The 23,249-nt window shown below is 38.9% G+C and overlaps 1 protein-coding gene and 1 long non-coding RNA gene across 3 annotated transcripts in view; one reads left to right on the top strand and one right to left on the bottom strand.

Moving 5' to 3' along the window:
* Nucleotides 1-1,079: 1,079 nt before the first annotated feature.
* LOC128687408 (membrane protein BRI3-like) overlaps nt 1,080-23,249 on the top strand; it is a 30,140-nt gene continuing 7,970 nt past the window's right edge. Inside the window, exons 1-3 of one of the 2 annotated variants that reach the window (XM_070092692.1) lie at nt 1,080-1,229; nt 15,413-15,802; nt 18,389-18,525. The gene's annotated coding sequence lies outside the window, so the exon portion shown is untranslated. Of the gene's footprint in view, nt 1,230-15,412; nt 15,803-18,388; nt 18,526-21,148; nt 21,289-23,249 lie in introns of those variants that run through there. The other variant, XM_070092691.1, reaches the window with a different exon arrangement.
* Nucleotides 18,363-21,093, bottom strand: LOC138853798 (uncharacterized). The gene is made up of 2 exons (XR_011392969.1): nt 20,185-21,093; nt 18,363-18,865 (listed from the first exon to the last, which is right to left on the bottom strand). It is a non-coding gene; the product is annotated as an uncharacterized lncRNA (long non-coding RNA).

Here is a 23,249-nt window from a genome sequence, read left to right as displayed (position 1 = left end):
AGCCCACTGTATGGGAGAAACGTCGTTAATAGTATCTCAGTATACTGCATTTGCCCGTCGTTTACTCACTGCTTTTCTACTGTCTGCAGGATAGTAATCACCTCTGCATTCGACTAACATAAACCGTAAGTTCTAAATGAATTCTGACAGCTGTGTCTGTAACACTAACTCCAGAAGGTTTAATTAAATAATTAAAGTTCAGAAAAATTGCCTTACTTTTCTACTAGGGCACTGATAGCATTTGTTGTGATGTTGGTAGCACCTCTTGTGATGCTGGTAGCACTTGTTGTGATGCTGACAGCACCTGTTGTGTTGCTGGTAGCACCTGTTGTGATGCTGGCACTATGTGTTGTGATGCTGACAGCACCTCTTGTAATGCTGACAGCACCTGTTGTGATGCTGGCACTATGTGTTGTGATGCTGACAGCACCTCTTGTAATGCTGACAGCACCTGTTGTGATGTTGACAGCACCTGTTGTGATGCTGGCAGCACCTATTGTGATGCGGGCAATAGTTGCTGTGATGTTGGTAGCATCTGTTGTAATGTTGGCAACACCTGTTGTGATGATGGTAGCACCTGTTGTGATGCTGGTAGTACCTGTTGTGATGCTGGTAGTACCTGTTGTGATGCTGACAGCACCTGTTGTGATGCTGGTAGCACCTGTTGTGATGCTGGTAGCACCTGTTGTGATGCTGGTAGTACCTGGTGTGATGCTGGTAGTACCTGTTGTGATGCTGGTAGTACCTGTTGTGATGCTGGTAGTACCTGTTGTGTTTTTTCTGAACACAAAGACTGTGTGTAATAAATTACTTTCTTAATAAAGCAAAGTTTACAGATATATTATTGATAAAACAACAGCAACAACAACAACAACAACAATAATAATAATAATAATAATAATAATAATAATAATAATAATAATAATAATAATAATAATTAAAAAAATATTATCCGATGGTAACATCAAGTGGCCGGCCATATTGGATCACGTAGGTACTCATCAATGTATGCAGAGTTAAGCAATGCGTGTGTATATTTGGGATTGCTGAATAAAGAGAGCAGTTTGCTTAAAGATAAGATGAGGCAACGGAGAGAGGTGGCAAGCCTAGTTATATACCCGCCGGGAACATACAGTTGCTCGGCTCTGGCTTATCAAAACAACACACTCAGGCTCAGGGTGTCTCTCGTTTCTGCTGATACTTCAGATTCTAAGTTATTTTTCTACATGGTACGTACTGAAAGTTTTGTTGTAGAGTGCGTGTAATGGAAAAAGGTTTGGTGTGTGCCGGTCCTGCGGGTTTACGATGGAAAAACAGCCTTGTTAGGTACAAACCTGTTTTTGTTGAGGTGCTCTGAGGTCGTCCTCCGGCTTATAATGCGGTGATCCTATATGGTGCCTTGATGCAGGTGAAATGTTCTTGCTGCAGAGAACTGAAGCTACTCAACGCCTCCTTGCATTAAATTTTATATCCTCCTCCAGGCTCTGTATGACCCAAACGGGTTCAACGTTTCTCCATGATTATACTTACAATGTAGCGAAAGCAAATATTAAGTGTATAATAACCTAGTGTATTGGCAGGGTACACAACCCAGGACAAACACTCAAGTTGGGATCCCTCATCTTAAATTTTATCTTTGCCATCAACACTAAAATGAAATGTGACTGCCTTAGTTTTTATAGTGACACTGCTGGTTCTAAAATTATTTTCAATCATTAAATTTACATTTTTTTTTTTTAATTTTTTTCACTGTAAATTTATTTCTAATTGATTATAAATTATGAAAATGTTAATTAATCTTGCATAACCCAAAGAAGACATAATATGAATTATTTTAATTGGTGTACCGGTGTTTACACACCGAGAGTATATATTAAATATTAAAATGTCTTTGATGCTGATCTGTGGATGGATTAGTCTTGTATGCCTTGTATGCTGGATAAATATTAATTAACTCATAATGATACTCATACTCGTTGAATTACTTCCTGGATGTAATAATCTACCATGGCTTCAGCCTTCAAGGGTGAGAAATTATGCTTTCCTCAAGTTTTCTTTTGGTTAAATAAAACTAAACTATAAGACATCCATGGATCCACCTCAAGCACTCAAGTTAAATTCTAAAAATGATAGCTTAGAGAGTCCAAGTTAAAAATATAAGCCTACGAGTAAATTCGATTATCACTAGATTTATATTTTTCCGCTAAACAATAGCGTTCCACGTGACGTCATTTGTTATTGTCACGTGACCAGTGTTAAGATAGCAGATACACCCTCAGTTTTGTTTATGTGGATTTACATAACTATATAATAATGCTACATACAGTAGTTTTAAAATATAAATAATATTAACTGCATCATGTTAAATATAAATTGTCAATGGATAAACAGAAAGTATGTTTAGTGTATATTTAGTTTTCAGTATAAGTTACTCCTCATTAACTGCTATATTTACCCATGTTTTCTCTACTAGTTCCCTCCCCCAGTTTGTTTTGTAAGTCCTAAAATAATAATTATAGGAAGGGCATACTTTAAATTTCTTGTTATTTTCTGCCTGACTTCCTGTCCAGTGGAATTCTGTTGTATTTGTTGTTAATGTGCATCTTTTCAGTTCTTTAGTGTGTAGTATATGAGATTGTTCAGTACAGTACAATGCTCTGCCCAGTAACTATGACTAAGATAGGTGAGGTTCTTAATCATTCTGACGATATAAGCCAGAATGGTCAGGACTAACTTTAGTGTTCCTACCTCATGCAGCTCTGTTCCAGATCCTGACTGTAATAGACGGACTTCGTACACTAGTAATAGTAGCAACATGCCTTCAAATATTAATAGAAAAGCAAAATGGACCTATCAAGACACTGGCGAACAGTCAAGCCCAGGGTCAGACGACGATGTGTATTTGGTTAGAATAGCTTTAAAAGTTTTGTTGCAAACTTGATACTTTGAGTTCGAAAAGCTTGTCCGTGACTACCACGTTCACGAGGACTCAGTGATCCATATTTGATATTGCACAAGTTAGTAATAGCTAAACAGTTATGTAATGATTGTCGTGGAAACCTAGTGTCTCGAAAGAATAGGATTTTAGAAGCATTTGTCCTTGTAGTGCAAAATTGTGAACTAACAGTCTAACAAAGCTTTCATTTAGTGATATTGTAAAGCAACTGTTTTTCGTGCTATTCGACGAGCTGAGCTTGGTTCTGAGATGAGAATGTTTAATACAGTATTTTTAAATTTAGGAATGGGAACGTTGAAGGAGCTTAATATTGTGAATAATTGTAATGATCCGCACATCTATCCTTTCACTTCGGGAACCATGAACCTGGGCACCATAATGGTGGTTGAAGCCAGCAGCACATATAATACACTTAATAATAACTCATATTCGTATGCAAACTCGCATTCTCACCTTTCCTGCAGGAGAAGCTGCCACGGTGATTGCTTAGTCCGCAGTAGCAATAGCGAGTCTAATTGTGTTATAATTGCAGTAAGTCTGGGCATCTCGGCTATTACTGCTGGCATTTATCTCGTACGAAACAAAATATCAGCTGTAGTTATCGTGGAAATCACATTACCTCTTATAACTATAAGATGACCAGTACAACACAGGGGTGTTGAGTTCTCGAGCGTCAGAACAGATGTTCCGCCTCCACAGGAAGAGGAACATCTATTCGTGCACCTACTGGTACCAACCGAGGTTCTAGGTCTCATTTCAATAGAGAACATAGTTCTTGAAATGGAAATACGTATCTCCAGCCTTGCTCAAAATTCAGGGGAATTTGAGCGCTACCATCAAATATCCCGACTGTGACGTTGCATGAGTCCCAGTTTACCATCCCTTTAGAGAATTCTGTTGATTCATTGAATTTTTTTAATAATAATAATAATAATAATAATAATTAATTATTATGCTTCCGAGTGTATATGAGATGAAGTCGACTTGCGAGCTAAATGAGATAGATTTTAGTGATGGCGTTGTAATAAAGTTGGTAGAATTACCGACAATATGTAAAGTAAAAGGACACAAGTGCAACTAATGTGTGGAAAATACCGTATATATTTTCCAGAAATACAGTAGTTATATGTAAATAGATGGCCATACTGTAATTAATAATATTTATGTCATAAAAAAATGGGAAATTTTCTGCACCTGCGCAGAAGGACTCGCCATTGTTATTTTGAATTGGAGTAACAGACATTGTGTAATGGGAAGAATTTTTCGTGCTCTAGAGGTTAAAATTGGGCTGACACCTCTCAAATAGGAGGCGAAATTGTTGGATGTGCATTCCTGCATAACTTGAGATATCAGGCGACAGGACAGGACAACTCCAGGAACCTCAGATAAGCTGTCTAATTTATGTTTAAATTCTGGCCAGTTAATTTTTCATAAATGTAGGCAAAAGGGGGGGGGGTCTTGCACATGACACATTAATCTCCAGTCAAATTAATGAGTGTTATGATTAAGATATATTCTCCTTCTGTTATATAAATGTGTTTATATATAATCATTTTTTAATTTAATATAGTCCACAAATTTATATATTTACCAGCATTCCTGGTGATGTATATTTCACTTATAATTAATAGGTCCAGAGCAACTTGTGGATATGACAGTGGTAGGTATCGAAGGGGGACATTTTTTGCGACCTAGGTGTCCCAAATTCCTACTTGTCTAACTGATATATAATAATTATCTTTGCTCATTTACTGTTATGTACATAATGATACATTCAGCTAAATGCAATTTTCCACATTTAATTTGCCCGTTGGTCCTTCTTGAACCGGAGGTAATTAGTGAAGTTATTAATTAGTTAATTACTTAATAATTATATGTGAAATGACAGAAGGAGGTGGATGTTAAGCTCACAAATTTACTTAATGTGTAATGGATTATAATTATTACAATATTAATTTTGATAAGCTAAGCTCAAGGGTGGCTAAAGATTATATTAATGTGTATAATATTAATTTTGCTATGCCAAATTCTAGCAAGGATTCATACTAATTGTATAATATTAATTTTGATAAGTCAAGTCTGGCTAAGTTTATATTAATTTGTATAATACTAATTTGATAAGACAATTCTGGCCAAGATTTATATCAGTGTATGTGTAATTGATAAGCCAAGTGTAACTAATTATATTAATGTGTATGATATTAATTTTGCTATGCCAAATTCTGGCAAGGATTTATTAATTTGTATAATATTAACTTTGATAAGCCAAGTTTGGCTAAAAGTTTGTATTAATGTATATTTAAAATTTATATTACAATTTTTTATATGTAATTGCTAAGCTCAAGTAGCTAGGATTTATTCAAAGGTAAGTTGTATCAGTGTTGTAAGTTGTAATCAGTGTTATTAATAAAGTTGAATTTAATACATTGCATTATGGCTGAAAATGAGGAAATTAATATAGAAGACAAACATATGGAATATAGAGCAAAGAAAGCATCACTGCAGGCTAGAAAGGGTCATGTAACCAAGGCATATAATAAATGTTTGAAATTAATGAATCAAGAAACTGTGAATAATGATGATTTAAAATTGTATTTAGATGCTTTAGGTAATAGATATGATTCATACAAATTATATTACAACAAATATGAAGGAGATTTGTTAGTAAACTGTGTAGATGAGATTGAAATAGATCTTATGATTAATCAGTATTATGAATTAGAGGAAAAGATTCTTTCTTGTAAAAGTCAGGCCTTGAATAAATTAAAATGTGTAAACCAGGGAGTTAATCAGTCTGCTCCAACAAATAAGATGTCTTTGCTAAAACTCCCAGAATTATGTTTACCTGTATTTAATCCTGGAGAAAACTGGGAGGAGTTTTGGTCAACTTTTAAAGCAGCTGTGCATGATAGGAGTGACCTAGCCTGTGTAACTAAATTATTTTACCTCAAAGGACAGGTAAGAGGAGATGCTCACATACTCATACAAGCCTTTCCCAATGTAGATGATTCTTACAAGGAAGCAGTTGACTTGTTGAAGGTCACTTATGGTAATATAGAACAAAGTAGGTTGGATCTAGTGAATATCATTGTTAATTTAAAATCTCTAGATCACACTTACAAAGGTTTACAGCAGTTTAGAGTTAAACTGGAGAGCACTCTCAAAATATAATCTGAAGGAATCACACTGGTTATTGTGTGCCATGGTACAGAATAAATTAAGCTGTAAAACACTTGAATGGCTCTCCAACAAATACCACTAGGGTTATTTTGGACTGGAGGAAATAAGACTAGGTCTACAAGAATTAATTGTGCAGTTGCAGACCAACCAACTAACTCATTTTAAAGATGCAACACATAATAACTCTGAGGTATCTGTCAAGTTTCACAAAGGGAAAAATTATCCCTATTGCATAGGTGTATATCAAGTAGCAGGAATCAGAAAAAATGATTCTTCACAAGGTAAGAAGAATAAGTACCCTCCTAAGAGTAGCCCAGTTAATAAGAAACCAGTCAAAGAAAAGAGAAATTGTCTTTTCTGCAAGGGTATTCATTTTTCAAAGAATTGCAATGCATACAATTCATGGAATGATAAAGTTGAAAGATTGGAGGAACTTGACAGATGTATCAGGTGTTTAGGTAATCACAATGTAAAGGATTGTCATGCCAAATTAAACAACTGTTATCAATGTCACAAAGGAAGACACCATATAGTCATGTGTAAGGGTCTATTTGATAATGTTGATAATAATGATAATGTTGACATTCCTGACACAACAGTAGCTAATTTAAAAATTGCTGCTAATGTTAATAATGATGGTTTTGCTGAAGTAGCCTTACCTGTGTTACAGGTAAAAATTGATGATAAAAGGCATAAATCAAAAAATGTAACTGCATTATTAGACCAAGGATCCCAACGTACTTTCATTAAACGTAAATGTCTTGATGGTATGAAAGTACAGATGGGAGATCCTACAACTCTAAAATTATCTGGTTTTCTCTCAGATAAAAGAGGTCAATTGTATGACACTGTTTATGTAACTGTCAGGTTGGGCAATGAGAAAAAACGTGTTAATGCAGTAATTGTAGATAGACTTCCAGAGAAAATATTTACAGTAGGGCTTAGTAAAGCTACAGAAAGACACTCACATATTGTAAATTTAGCACCTTCTGGTGTAAGTGATGATTCTGTAGGCCCAATAAATATTTTGATAGGTAGTGACTATTATGCCTCCTTTGGAAAGGGTATGGTAAAGAAATGTGGTGTCACCCTTTTGAAGACTGCAGGAGGCCATGTAATGTATTGTAGGATTCCTCGTAATAATAATTCAGGACTAGAGGAAACTACAAATACCATAACTGTGTGTCTTACTCATGAAATCGTGCCCCAGTATAATTCTTCCATAGAGGATGGTGTTGAGCCAGTGCATAAATTGTGGGAATTAGACAGCATTGGAATAAATGTAAATGAAGAAAGTCCAGACGATTCTTTTACTCAGGAGCAATACCTGAGAGATGTAAAATTTAAATCTGGACAATACTGGGTACAACTTCCGTGGAGACTGAACCATCCAGAATTGCCCACTAATTACAGAATGGCATATGGACAATTAAAGTTTCAGCTCCGCGAACTGAGTAAGACACCAGAATTGTTAACTGCCTATAATGATATAATTGCTGATCAGTTAATTAATAAATTTATAGAAGAGGTACCTCCTGAGCAAGCCAAAATTTATGGTCACTATTTGCCACATCACAGAGTAAAGAAAGATTCTAAGACCAGTCCTCTGAGAATTGTGTTTAATTGTAGTGCCAGGAGTAACAACTCTAAAATTATCTGGTTTTCTCTCAGATAAAAGAGATCAATTGTATGACACTGTTTATGTACCTAGTTTAAATGACTGTTTGATGGCAGGTCCGTCGTTGACGGAAAAATTAGGAGATATCTTCTTAAATTTCAGGATGAAGAATTATGCCTTTACGGCTGACATAAGTAAAGCTTTCCTAAGAGTGGATTTACAAGAGGCTTACTGGGATTGTACCCGCTTCTTATGGCCTGAGAATCCTAGTGATCCACTTAACCCTCTGAAAACCTTTCGCTTTAGGAGCGTATTATTTGGTGCTACATCCAGTCCGTTCCTACTTCAAGCGACGATAAATGCACACCTTAAACGTATGGGAAGTCCATTGAGTAAAGTAATGAGCAAACAATTTTATGTGGACAATTTCCTGGGTGTGACGTCAACTGAAGAGGAACTGTTAATGACTTATGGAGAGGCTAATAAAATAATGCAAAGTGCAAATATGCCTCTGAAGGAATGGAAAAGTAATTCGTCCAAATTAAAGGACAAAATAAGTAAAGATTACCCTGGAGATGAAGTGCCAAAATGTAGTAATGTATTGGGATTAACTTGGGATACTGAGAGAGATTTGTTAATGTTAAAACCTAATAATTACAGTATACCCAATATATTAACTAAGAGAGTTTTGCTTGCTGAAGTTTCCAAATGTTTTGATCCACTAGGTTTAGTGTCACCCCTTACTATGAGGGAAATTATTAATTCAGGAAGCATGGAAACTTAAATGTGCTTGGGATGAAATTCTACCTGAGGAATTCATTAACAGGTGGGATGAATTAATTGGTGATTATGAGAAAATTCCAATGTTGGAGTTCCCATGCCAGGTGGCCAGTCCAAAGGGGAAAAACGTACTCCACATTTTTTGTGATGCTTCAAAATTGGCATATGGAGCAGTTGCTTATCTTCAATGTAATAGTGTTATTTCTCTTGTTATGTCTAAGGCTAAAGTGTCTCCAATTAAATCATGTCCCTTACCTCAGTTGGAATTAACAGCCATTTATGTAGGTGTCAAATTAGCTAATTATATAAGAAATAAGTTGCAGGAGATAAATATTAGTGACACTGTAATTTGGTCTGATAATGAGGTATCCTTACAATGGATTCATAATGGAAACAGTAAAATTGTGTACGTACAAAACAGAGTCACTGAAATTAATCAGATGCAAGAGAAGTATAATAGTTTGGGTCAGCATATGTTAACATTTAATCATGTACCTGGTGAGGAGAATCCAGCTGATTTCTTGTCTCGAGGTTTACCTTATGCTAAATTTGTAAATGCTGTATCATGGTTTAAAGGACCGAGTTGGTTGGTAAATAAAGCTAATTGGCCTGTACAAAAGGCGTATATTGCTCCTGTTGAAATTACTGTGACCACCGCTCCAATAGTTTGTCCTCCCTTAGCCATTGATATAAATAGGTATTCTTCTTTACCCAAACTAATCAATGTAACTAAGTTGGTGTTTAAATTTCTAAACAAGATGAATATTTCATTTAAGTTTTCATATCCTCTTGAATATTGGATAAAGAGGGTACAGGAGGAAATCTATGGAAATGAGATTAAATTGATGATGGAAAGTAAAATTGTGAAAGGTTGCATAATAGAGAAATTGGGACTGTATTTAGAGAACAATGTAATTAGGTACAGAGGTAGGTTACAAAGTGCTGAATTGGGTGATTATGCTAAACACCCTATCTTACTGCCCAAAACTCATCATCTAACAAATTTAATTGTTCTAAATACCCATAAAAATGTAATGCATGGTGGGGTACAAGATACCTTAAATTGTATTAGGGAAACTTTCTGGATTCCACAAGGACGGCAAAGTGTAAAAAGGGTGATTAAATCTTGTGTAATATGTCGCCGTGTGGATGCCAGATCCTATATGTACCCAGGTCCTCCACCATTGCCAAAGGAGCATGTACAATTAGTGAAACCATTTGATGTAACAGGTGTAGACTATAGTGGTCCAATAATTTTAACAGGTACGTCAGATGGTGTTCCACTGAAAGTGTATGTTTGTTTGTTCACCTGTACTGCTACTAGGGCAGTTCATTTAGAAGTGGCACAGGACTTGTCTGCAGAACAGTTTATACAACTGTTTCGAAAATTTGCAGCTAGGAGATCCTGTCCGAGATTGATGATTTCGGATAATGCCACAAATTTTGTAGCAGGTGCTCAACACATGATAGAATTAAATAATAGTAACGATGTTCAATCTCTGTTAACCCAACGAGGGTGTACCTGGAAATTTATTACTCCTACAGCCCCTTGGCAGGGGGGGCTGTATGAAAGACTGATAGGCACAGTGAAGAGGTGTCTCCACAAAGTACTACACCGGAAGAGAATTAATTTGGAAGAATTCCGTGCAGTGTTAGTGGAAGCAGAAAATCGGATAAATAATAGGCCTCTCTCATACATGAGTGATACACCTGATGCAGATGTATTAACACCTTCTCACCTAGCATGTGGAAGGAAATTGGAAGCTGCCCATGTCTACAGAGATAATCCGGAAGAAAGTGATGAAGATTACAATGATGTGGCAGTGTTGTGTAATAAATTTAAAATGTTAAATAAAGTAATTGATCATTGGTCTAATGTGTGGCGTAAGGAATATCTTCTTACACTACGTGAACACTTTTATGGTGCGACAGAGGCAGTAAATCGACAGATCATTCAACCAGGTGACATTGTGTTAATTGACACTGAACAACATCGAACATTGTGGCCTCTGGGCAAAGTATTGACATTGTACCCAGATGCACAAGGTGTTGTCAGGAATGTTAAAGTGTTGTGCCGTGGCCAGGAAAGTTTACGCACAATTAATAAATTGATTCCCTTGGAATTAGGTGTTCAATCAAACATAAATGAAAATCTGAGTTAAAGTGACACGAGTGATATGGAAGATAACGCAGACCAAGTGATGCCGGAAGATGAAATCGTAGTAAGACCTACTAGGAGAACAGCCATTCAAGCCAGAACCGGCTGGAATCGTCTCCTAAAGGAAGGAGTAATTTGAGTCCTTCAGCAACGAACTCCGACTGGCCGCAGTGTGGAAAATACTGTATATATTTTCCAGAAATACAGTAGTTATATGTAAATAGATGGCCATACTGTATTTAATAATATTTATGTCATAAAAAATGGGAAATTTTCTGCACCTGCGCAGAAGGACTCGCCATTGTTGTTTTGAATTGGAGTAACAGACATTGTGTAATGGGAAGAATTTTTCGTGTTCTAGAGGTTAAAATTGGGCTGACACCTCTCAAATAGGAGGCGAAATTTTTGGATGTGCATTCCTGCATAACTTGAGATATCAGGCGACAGGACAGGACAACTCCAGGAACCTCAGATAAGCTGTCTAATTTATGTTTAAATTCTGACCAGTAAATTTTTCATAAATGTAGGCAAAAGGGGGGGGGGTTCCTGTACATGACATTAATCTCCAGTCAAATTGGTGAGTGTTATGATTAAGATATATTCTCCTTCTGTTATATAAATGTGTTTATATATAATCAGGCAACAAGGAGACTTGCCAAAAGGTCCAGTCGTGCCTGGAAATCGAACCGGGATACCTTCGGCTGTGAGCGTAAGTACACTTCCATTGAGCAACAAGTCATATTTCCACTAAGTTTCACATTTAACCAAGTGGATAAAATTAAGATGTAATTCTAACAGTTAGGTCAGGTTGTAAACGTAATGTAGTAGAAGGAAGGTAGACTTGGGTAGGATATATCAAAAGTTGTGTCGTCAGCAAAGAGAACAGGTCTAAGTTGCTGTGATATAAACATTTGGAAGATCAATGCAAGACTTAATATCAGTGTTGCCAGATAAATTTCTTAAAAAAAACCTACTAGTGACTTCCTCATATTTGGTAGCTACATATTTATTTAGATTTATACTATATAGACAAAAACTAATTTAATATAATTGGTTGTATTTGCATCATGATTTTTTTTAACACTGAGGTAGGGTGATCCAAAAAAGAGGAAACTCTTTCACCATCATTCATTCATTAAATGTTTTGCCAAAAGAATTCTGATATCACATTTCAGATAACCCTTTGAACCGTAACATCCCCAACCCTTATTCAAAGTGCAGGTACTGCCATTTCCACTTCCAAGTCCGGCTAACCGGCTTCCCTGAATACCGTCATAAATGTTACCTTGCTCACAATCCAACAACACGTCAAATCATAAAAATCACTTGCCTCCACTCCTATCTAACAGGCTCACACAAGCCTGTTCTATGTTAAAGTTCTTAGCACTCAAAACCACCTTTGGTTTAGAAAGACACGTAAGCAAACACTATGACATATTTATTAGAAAACGTTTCGGTCCCGTGACCTTGATCACTTCAGAAGTGATCAAGGTCCCACGACCGAAATGTTTTCTAATAAGAATCACGAAATCGTAATGACACGATTGCAAACAAACCATACTACGGGCGGGATTGAACCCGCGGTCAGAGAGTCTCAAAAGTCCAGACCGTCGCGTTAGCCACTGGACCAGCTAGCCACATAAGATTCGTCCAACTAGGTATATTTCTACACCATAGTTAGGTTAGCATAGGCTAACTATACCTAGTTGGACGAATCTTATGTGGCTAGCTGGTCCAGTGGCTAACGCGACGGTCTGGAGTTTTGAGACTCTCTGACCGCGGGTTCAATCCCGCCCGTGGTATGGTTTGTTTTCTAATAAATAAGTCATAGTGTTTGCTTATGTGTCTTTCTAAACCAACTTGTCGGTATTTATTACCAAGGTTTATACCAAAACCACCTTTACTTCCTCCCTCCATCCTTTCCTACGACGATCCCTACACTTTCCTTCCTACCTAGAGTTATACGTCCTCCTAGTCATCCTATCTTGGTCCACCTCTCTAAATTTCCAGACCTCAACATCTTTTCCTCAGTCCTCCGAATAATGTTTTTGTTAACCCCACACAGGTGGGTAAGACCCACTAATGAAAGTAGGTCATGCTCATAATGTGGGCCAGATCTTAGCAGTGGAGTTGTAGAAAATATTCTTTATACCAAGAATCTGTGCTGTTGTTGTGTCAGACAAGTATCATTAAATTGAAGGAATATGAATTATTATAATAATAATTATTATTATTATTATTATTATTATTATTATTATTATTATTATTATTATTATTATTATGTGAGTAAATTACATGCAGGAGGCTTACAGGGCATTACCTGAATTAATACCTGCAAACAATTTGGGTGAGGTAAGTGGGACTTAAGTCACAGCAGGTAGCCTAACTGTAACTCCCTCGATGACCACTCCCTACCACTCACGAAAAGCTAGACCTAACATTATATTAATAATTACAATATTAAACATTAATACCAATAAAGGTAAATTCTAAATAATGCGAACTGTATAGGATTAGGCTTGCTGGGTACACAAAAGAAATTAATATTAACACTTATAATTTAATTAGTGGAAGACAGTACTGATGGAACACACCCTAACCTTACCCTAGCAGCTAGAATTTCCGATGGACAATGCAAAAACTACTGTACATTATGGGTAAGCGTCACTTAGCTAAGGTGTGCTCCTGGGAGAATTGGTGTCTTCTATTTTTCCGTCCTGGTTGCCGATTTGTAAGGGCTTTCCACACTATCCCAGTTCTTCAGCAGAGACATTAACACGGGTTCCTATTACAAATTCCGGCCGAAAAACCCCAGTTGACCTTCGAGAACACCTGATTACATTGCACAATTCAGCGCAGTGTTCACACATTAAATTCAATATGGTGTCTTCGGCGTCACTATCCTGACTGTTCTGCCTCCCCCCTCACTCGAAATTTCTCGAGGGGGTCCAAATAGCATCACATTTTAATACGCAATTATTATATTATTCATTTATATTTTTTACATTTAGGAAATTATGTAAAAAAACTTCCACAGCATATGGCAACAGTGATGGTTTACTATACTGACAAGATGATAAATAAGACACGTGCAGCACCTGGGTGTCTAAGACGTTTCACCAACCACTGGCTTTATTAATTAAGTACTGAGGTTATTCGAAGGTGTTGAAGCAAGACAGATGAAGACAAGGTAATCAGACCCTCTAATGTTTTAACACTGGAACTGGAGTCCTGCAGCAAATGGTTAGTAGACAACAAACTGTCATTACACCTAGGGAAAACTGAAGCCATTCTCTTTGGCACGAAACATAAACTGAGAAGGGTAAATAATTTTAATGTTCAATGTAATGGGGAGCCCATCACTTTGGTTTCATCAGTAAAATATTTGGGAATCCCCTTTGACCCATGCATGTTAGGAGAATTGATAGGGAACAGTGTAGTAAAGAAAGCGAATGCCAGACTGAAGTTCCTGTATAGACAAGCACAGTGTCTACCTACTGAGGCTCGCAGGACCCTATGTCTAGCCCTTATACAATGCCATATGGATTACGCTTGCTCTTCTTGGTACTCTGCCTTGACAAAAAAAACTGAAAGATAGACTGCAAATCACCCAGAACAAAATCGTAAGATTCATCCTGGGGCTGGGACAAAGAGAACATGTAGGCCAGGATGAATTACAGCAGTTGGATATGCTGAATGTTGAAGACAGAGTAAAACAACTGAAGCTAAATCATGTTTATAAAATTGCTCAAACAATGTCCAGAATATCTTGCTGTCAATTTTGTCAAGGTTGGGAACCAAAGCAATCATAGTACTAGGGGGAGAGCACAACTTTGTAGTACCCACAGTCATTGGACAGGCTTCAAACACCTTTTATTGTACAGCAATAAAGGAATGGAACAAACTGCCCGCACATGTCAAAGCCAGTCATAGCATGAACCAGTTCAAGAAGAGTGCCAAAAGGTGTCTGATGAATGTAGCCACAGAAAGGGAGGGGAATGATTTTCTATTTTTTAGCTAACATACGTGTAAATTTTACCATATTGACCCTCTAGTAATGACCCTCGTATTGTAGATAGTCTTAATGACCCTCGTGTAGTAGATAGTCTTTTTAGTATGATAATAAGATGTTATCTTCATTGTAGAATAATAAGAAAATATTATAACCTCTATATTATAATAAGAAGGTAAAAGGACCCCAATGGAAATAAGTCACTCTGACTTTTTTGGGTTATCCCAGGTTCTCTACACATGTGCTGCTATGTATGATAATTCTATGTAACTGTATTTGTGTATACCTGAATAAACTTACTTACTTACTTACTTACTTAGCCTAGACGAAGGTGTTCGCCACCGTAGTCATGGCGAATCTGAGGCGTGAGGTGAAAGCAGATGACTTAAGAAGATCCAGTAGTGGTCACATGTATGAGCGGGGCTTGTATTAGATTGAAAAAGCCTGTTGCGCAAGGAAAACGTCTTTCCAATAAAGGTACCCACCCAGGTGATGCGCATGTGTCATATTCATCAAGGCAGATGTTACTGTAAATAACTTTATTCGCTACTCAACAATGCATCAGTGTTGGGATGCATGATTAGTATTTCTTACAAGATATTTACAGAGGCCTTAAAATTAGCTGCTTTTAATTGAGCCCCCTTTTTTTAATATTTTCCCCCATGTTTCCCTTAAACAGCACTGCTTAATAAGCATGTTTCTTCTTAGGCTGTGTAAATTGGTGTGCGTGTAACGCCTGTCTTGCTGTGATGTTCTGCTGTGATGGAGAATCTAGGCTGCATCTCAGAACCTGCCCATCTGGATCATTCTCATGACGCACCAACAACAACACCACACTCCCCAACAACGGCCTTCCCAACACCATCAACAGCAACACCCTCACCAGCAACATCACCAACCATAACAGCACCAGCAACATCACCAACCATAACAGCACCAGCAACATCACCAACCATAACAGCACCAACACCCTCACCAACATCATCGCCAACAAGAGCAGCAGCATCACCCACAACAACATTGTCAACAATAGCACCACCACCAGAATCATCATCTTCACTCCGTGTGATGAAAGAGACAGACTGCCCCGGGTGTAGAGTAAGTTACCAACATTATTACTTACAACAACCCTTCAAGGAAGGTGCCTTAATTTCTGTGAAGGGCTTTTGAACCTAGGAATGACGGTGTCTTCCCCTTCTTTGGATTGAACCAGACTATATCCCAATACCCGAGCGCTGTGTAACTCCTAGCGGTTTAGCGCAGCCCTGTGATGATAATATTCACAACTATCTTTAGTGGCAATACTGAAACTTGGTGTAATAGTTTTAATGATGATAATAATAATGAAAAAGTAATAACACTAATATTGAACGAACACACGTAGTAAATCTTTATTATAGAAAATGTTTTGTTGAGAACAACTTTATTAAGTTTAATGAATAAAACACCAAATTGCAGGCTTGGTATATGTAGATGCAGTGGTGGAGGAGGAAGAAATGGGTGAGTGTATGTTTTGAGAGAGGCCTGAGAATGGGGTGCGGAGAGTGAGGCGAGGAATAAATTGCGTCTTGCTGTATCACAAGTAATTGATCTTCTCGTCGCCACCAAGTATTCAGGTCCAGCAACCCTGGATCATTGAGCAGTTGGTGCCATCACAGCAACAGGGATGTCATCACTGCAACAGGGTGTCATCACAGAAACAGGGATATCGTCACAACAACAGGGATGTCATCACAGCAACAGAGATGTCATCACAGCAACAGGGATGTCATCACAACAAGAGGGATGTCAGCAACAGGAATGCCATGAGATGTGGAGACATTGTATAAGACCAAAGACCAATTTTGGACTTTGGGTGAATGTTGTCAATTATCTTAAAGGTTGACGACCTAAAGATCACAGTAGCTGCACCCTGCAGTCATTCCTTCCCAGAGGTTTGTCTTACGTCCCACGTAGGTGAGACAGGGGGGAGTGTAACATGCCCTAACACCATATGATCCACTATATCAGGTATATGACACCTGTGAGATCACATGATTTACCTGGGGTGGGCGGTTTGCCCGATCATAGCGGCATCTTGAAAGGTATCGTCCACATTCCTCAGTTATCCTGACCCTAACTACTGCAGTGCATGGTGTCCTGGACAATTAAGAAAGTAGGACTTAACCTGGGTTCATGTAGCTGGAACCATGACTCTACCATGTCGACTGGATATCGATATCCGATGGCTTCATTGAAGATATATGACGGTTGTAGCCTGATCAATCTCGAGGACGCCTACACTTCTGTTCGTCGTACACTGCTATTCTAGTTCACTGCACACGTTAGACTGTTCAAATATACTACATCTGTCTAACTATTTCAACGTATCTCGACTTCAAGACCACAACGTCAAGACCACAGCGTTAAGACTACAACGTCAAGAAAGCAGCGTCAAAACCACAGCGTCAAGACCATAGCGTCAAGACCATAGCGTCAAGACCATGGCGTCAAGACCATAGCGTCAGGACCACAACTTCAAGATCAGCATCAAGACCATAGCGTCAAGACCACAGCATCAAGACCACAGCATCAAGACCACAGCGTCAAGACCATAGCGTCAAGACCATAGCGTCAAGACCATAGCGTCAAGACCACAGCGTCAAGACCATAGCGTCAAGACCACAGCATCAAGACCACAGCATCAAGACCACAGCATCAAGACCACAGCGTCCAGACCATAGCGTCAAGACCATAGCGTCAAGACCACAACTTCAAGACCACAGCGTCAAGACCACAGCGTCAAGACCATAGCGTCAAGACCACAGCATCAAGACCACAGCGTCAAGACCATAGCGTCAAGACCACAGCGTCAAGACCACAGCATCAAGACCATAGCGTCAAGACCACAGCGTCAAGACCATAGCGTCAAGACCACAGCATCAAAACCACAGCATCAAGACCATAACGTCAAGACCACAGCGTCAAGACCATAGCGTCAAGACCATAGCGTCAAGACCATAGCGTCAGGACCACAACTTCAAGATCACAGCATCAAGACCACAGCGTCAAGACCACAGCGTCAAGACCATAGCGTCAAGACCATAGCGTCAGGACCACAACTTCAAGATCACAGCATCAAGACCACAGCGTCAAGACCACAGCATCAAGACCACAGCGTCAAGACCACAGCGTCAAGACCACAGCGTCAAGACCACAGCATCAAGATCACAGCATCAAGACCACAGCGTCAAGACCATAGCGTCAAGACCACAGCATCAAGACCACAGCGTCAAGACCATAGCGTCAAGACCACAGCGTCAAGACCATAGCGTCAAGACCATAGCGTCAGGACCACAACTTCAAGATCACAGCATCAAGACCACAGCGTCAAGACCACAGCATCAAGACCACAGCGTCAAGACTACAGCGTCAAGACCACAGCGTCAAGACCACAGCGTCAAGACCACAGCATCAAGACCACAGCATCAAGACCACAGCGTCAAGCCCACTGTGTACTGAGAGGGGGTCCTCATTACTTGATCAAGACTCCTGTTATATTATTATTATTTTTGTTAATTGTTATTGTATTTTATTATTATTATTATTATCCTCTTTACTATCATTATTATTATTATTGTTGTTGTTTTCATTATTATTATTATATCATAACACTTACGTGAGTGTGTGGTTGCTTTGTCTCAGGTGGGTGTGTTGAAGAAGGCAGTGACGGGGCGTGGATCCTTGCTGGGAGTGTTGTGCTTCCCCTGTACCCTGCTCTGCTGCCCTAACCGCGTCAGGAGGCGCTGTAACAACTGCCGGGCACTCTTCTGAACTCCAAGGTGTTTTTTAAACTCCCTGGCACTCTTCTCAACTCCCTTGTACATTTTTCAATTCTGTGGGGCTCTTTTAAACTTCCTGGCACTCTTCTGGACTCCAATGTGTTTTTTGAACTCCCTGGCACTCTTCTCAACTCCCTGGTATATTTTTTTTAATTATGAGGCACTTTTAAACTCCCTGGCACTTTTCTCACTCCCTGACACACTTTTTAACTCCCTGGCACTGTTCCAAACTCCTTGGCAGCCTTATCAATTCCCTGACACTCCTTTCAACTCTCAGCCTCTCTTCTCAACTCCCTGGTACACTTTTCAATTCCCTGGTACACTTCGGACGAATCATATTCTGAGGATATATAATTGCTTTATAGAAGGTATATTAAAAATGTACATAAAGGATATACAATCAGATCATTTATTAAATCCTAGAGGAACACCTGCTATCCCATGCTTCCTTAAGGGGAGACTGCATATATCTGTCTCATGTGAACGTATGCCAGACTGAGAAAGCCTAGTAGTACGTTTTGGCCCACCAGTCTAGGATATACAAGAGTTTAAAGAGGATTTACAAAGATCAACAGGCCATGTATTCTCACCCAGGCAACGTGGGAAAATCTGAAATGTGATTGATTTGTAAATTGATTAATAGATTATGAAATGTAGTATAGTTGAAACTTGAGTTTGGTGTGTCTATTTCGAAAGATCTAATTTTGTTAGTTTGGTACGAAGTGTGTGTGTGTGTGTGTGTGTGTACTCACCTATTTGTGCTTGCAGGGGTCGAGTCATAGTTCCTTGCCCCGCCTCTTCACTGGTCGCTACTAGGTCCTCTCTATCCCTTCTCCATGAACTTTATCATACTTCGTCTTAAAACTATGTAAAGTTTCTGCCTCCACTACGTCGCTTGCCAGACTATTCTACTTCCTGACAACTCTTTGACTAAAGAAATACTTCCTAACATTCCTTTGACTCATCTGAGACTTCAATATCCATTTGTGACCCCATGTTTCTGTGTCCCATCTCTGAAACATCCTGTCTCTGTCCACCTTGTCAATTCCTCGCAGTATTTTGTATGTTATCATGTTTCCCCTGACCCTCCTGTCCTCCAGTGTGTGTGGTGAGAAGTGTGTTGGTGTTTGGCATCATATCTCTGATAAGATCTGCCATCTGATAAACCTGTTGCTTTTGTACATTTTTGTATGTCAGCACTCAGAGATAACACTGGTAACGTAACAGTTGACACGTACACAACCATAGAAAATGGAATATGTATGCGTCTTAATATAACAGAAAATGAGACTGAAGGTCAACAGAAAATGAGTTTGAAAACCAACAGAAAATGGGACTGAAACACAACAAAAAGTAGAACTGAAATATATCAGAATATTTGATGAAACCAGTTACAGACGCAAGGAAATGTTGCAGTTTTTGGTAAACCAATACGGTACTGGAAATAAAAATAAATTAGAGAACAGAAATAGATACACATTATCATGTAATTCAAACAAAAAATAGATTGTGGATATGCACGATCAAAACATAAAATGAGGAAAAAAAAAAAAGTCGCGCATGCACCAGGGACGCAGTCAAAAACCAAGTATATTCCTTCTTAAATACTCTATGCACATTAAAAGACTTCAGTTGTTTTAATAATCAATTTGTAATTACCAATTTGGGGAGAAGAACTATGCTCGTGGTGACCTAGCATCATTTTTTTTTCTCTTTTTTTTCTAGTGTTTGTAACACTTAACCATTTCCTCTTATGTATTTTTTTTCAATTTCCAGTGGTTGTAGCGCTTACTGTCCTCCACTTTCAACTTTTTCCCACTGATCCACCACTCTGCGAAGGTTTTCTGTTATCTTTTTCACTCTACTTCTTAATTTACAGATGTGACTCTTGAAATTATTAATAACCTGAACACATTATTTCATGTTTTTACACCCATACATCGGATTATCATATCTCCTTTTATTCCTTCTTTTTTTCTCACTGAAAGATTTCACTGAAAGAACATCCTGGCACATTTTTCTAAATGAATATAAGTAAGACACGTGTGCAACAGTTACTTATCTTCATTCCGAAACGTTTCGCCTACACGGTAGGCTTCATTACTCGAATACGGAGATTGTTCCGTTGAATGTTTATCACCATGCAATGTTTTCTGCCTTGTTGGTTATTGCTGTGAATATTTTCAACCATATGGGTTGTTGCAGTGAATTTCGTTGAAGCTCTGCGTAGATACTTCAAGGGTGATGACGGGGTGGGTGGCTGTTGATCCGAGCAATTGGAGCAACCCTTCTCTTTTTCAGATCAAACCTGAGTCACCTTCCCCTCCCTCCCCCACCCTCTCACTAGGACTGTGTAGCCCGTATCTTGTGTCCAGCAACACAGTATCAACCACAGCGGACTTATGACTTGTGTTGGGCAACAAATTATCAACCACAGTGGTCACATATACTTAGTTTTCTAAAACACAGCATCAACCACATCGGTCGCACAACGTGCAGTGTTCAACAGCACAGAATAACCACAGCGGACTTATGATTTGCTGTGTTCAACACAGCATCAACTACACTGGACGCACATACTGCTGTGCTCCATAACACAGCGTCATCCATCCAGGACACATGACTCGCTGTATAGCTTCATCTGTACAGCGTCGTGATAAGATATAGAAGTGTACCCTGAGCTACCTTACTGGTCGATGTGGTATAGTCCGTCTGACCACCAGCACGGCGACGTCCGCCGTTTCACCTTTCCTTACACTAAAAGTAAGTTGGAGTGTCTCCTGGCTAAGTGATGTTAATTCTCGGTGGACGGGATTACCTATGTGGGCAAGAAGTTTGTTTTTCCTGTGAAGCATGTGAGTGATATATCAGCCACATACACTAGGACGATGCTGAACATTGTTTTTCTCTAACAGTAAGACATTCCTACTTTCAAAGTTGTTCTCTGACAGAACATTCCTACGATCAACATGGTTGTTCTGTGGTAGAAGGCCATTCCTACGTCCAACATTGTTGTTCCCTGATATAAGAGCATTCATACGTTCAACATTGTTGTTCTTTAATAGACGTACGTGTTCATTGTCTATCGTTGATGTTCTCTGATAACAAAAACTATTATTTTGATGTTCCAAATAGGCAGCTTAAGCGTGATAACCTATATTGCTCACGAATTCACAATATAGTGCTGTGAGGAATACCTCCCTGTGAGGAATATCTTTTCTAAAGAGTACGGAGGGAATTCCTCACAATGCTACTTTTGTCTACATTCATAGATATATATAACTGTCGAGGAATATTTATATCTAAAATCTCGTGAATACAACATTACCATAAAATTTACCTATCATTCATCATGCACTACAGTCATTCTGTCAGTGTTGCCTTGTTAGGCGTTCATTGTTTACTGAGTGAATACCTTTATTAATTCTTACATTATGGCGAGTGCTGAGGTCATTTTGAGGTTGTTCCTCAGATGTTTGTTGTAATATTGGTCCTTTTTTTTAGTGAAGCAACCCACAACTGTCAATTAATAACCACTGCTAGGTGAACAGAGGTTACTGGTGTCAGGAGACGATCATCGCACAACAAAGGGGAAAGCTGATGGGGTTTTTGAAATAAAACCCATATGATTATGATCATTTGATTCCCTCCTCAGCACATCACACACCACCTTCACAATCATCACATACTAGATCACAATCTCTACAACAGGTCTGAGGTATTGGTCACACCTGTATTCACCTCGGCGCTTGGGTCCTGGTCCAAAGCCTTGGTTGGTCTTGAGAAGAAAAAAGCTTCATGAGTTGCGAGAAGTCCAGCACCATCGCGACCACCGGAATCCTTCAGTGAGGTTACTCGATGCCAGTGAGTGGCTTTTGATCCAAGGAACTGAACTTATCCTCCCGTTCCTTGGATCGAGCGATCTATCACTGACGGTAGCTAACTGCTACACCACATGAACAGAAAATCTACAACGTCTCCATCGGACGTACGGCACCGCGACTAGTACTTCCAACCATAAGGATGGAATCACCAGGGCCTCGTCATAGGGCTAATAAGTGTACCCCCACTTGTACATTAAGGATCCTCCTTTAATAGCCAGTGACGGGTTATCATCTGATAAAGACTCATGTCAGGCCATTGTTCTTGATCAGTATTTCATCATCAACTACCACCCACAGCAAGGGTAGGTGGTGCTTAATTAAGATTTCAAAATATCCAGCACGGAAGTTTACCACGCTACAAAATCCCTTGAGTTCATTGATCGACTGTTATATTGGTAAGACAGCCTGGTAGAGCTACAGTGCTTCACCCAGAGACGAATAAGATTATATTATCAAATGACCTTGGACTCTGACTTGGTTGACCTCCAGACTTGACCTAAGCATTGTAGCAACATTCTACAGTATATTACTCTTTGCCACACATACACTTGTCATTGTATATCGTACCCTGAAGATGCTTCATGCATTATAATGCACGTGTGTTTACCCACGCTGTAGCAGCGCAAGGGTATTAGGTGTATTAAGCCAACAATTTTGAGCTTCGCATACTCAATTTATTGACAAAATTGTGTGAGGCTACGAGCTAGCCTACTAGAGTGGTTAGCTGTCAGCACTAGAAGCATGGTTTAGCTGTAGGTTCCAAGGAGCTCAGGATGTACTATTTTCTCGTCAGTCATGATGGATTTAGTTAAGATCAGCTAGAAGTGTGGAGACCAGCGG

This window comes from Cherax quadricarinatus, chromosome 40, assembly GCF_038502225.1.
Source record: "Cherax quadricarinatus isolate ZL_2023a chromosome 40, ASM3850222v1, whole genome shotgun sequence".
In the NCBI taxonomy this organism is placed as follows: Eukaryota; Metazoa; Arthropoda; class Malacostraca; order Decapoda; family Parastacidae; genus Cherax; species Cherax quadricarinatus.
This window is presented reverse-complemented; position numbering and strand designations above follow the sequence as displayed.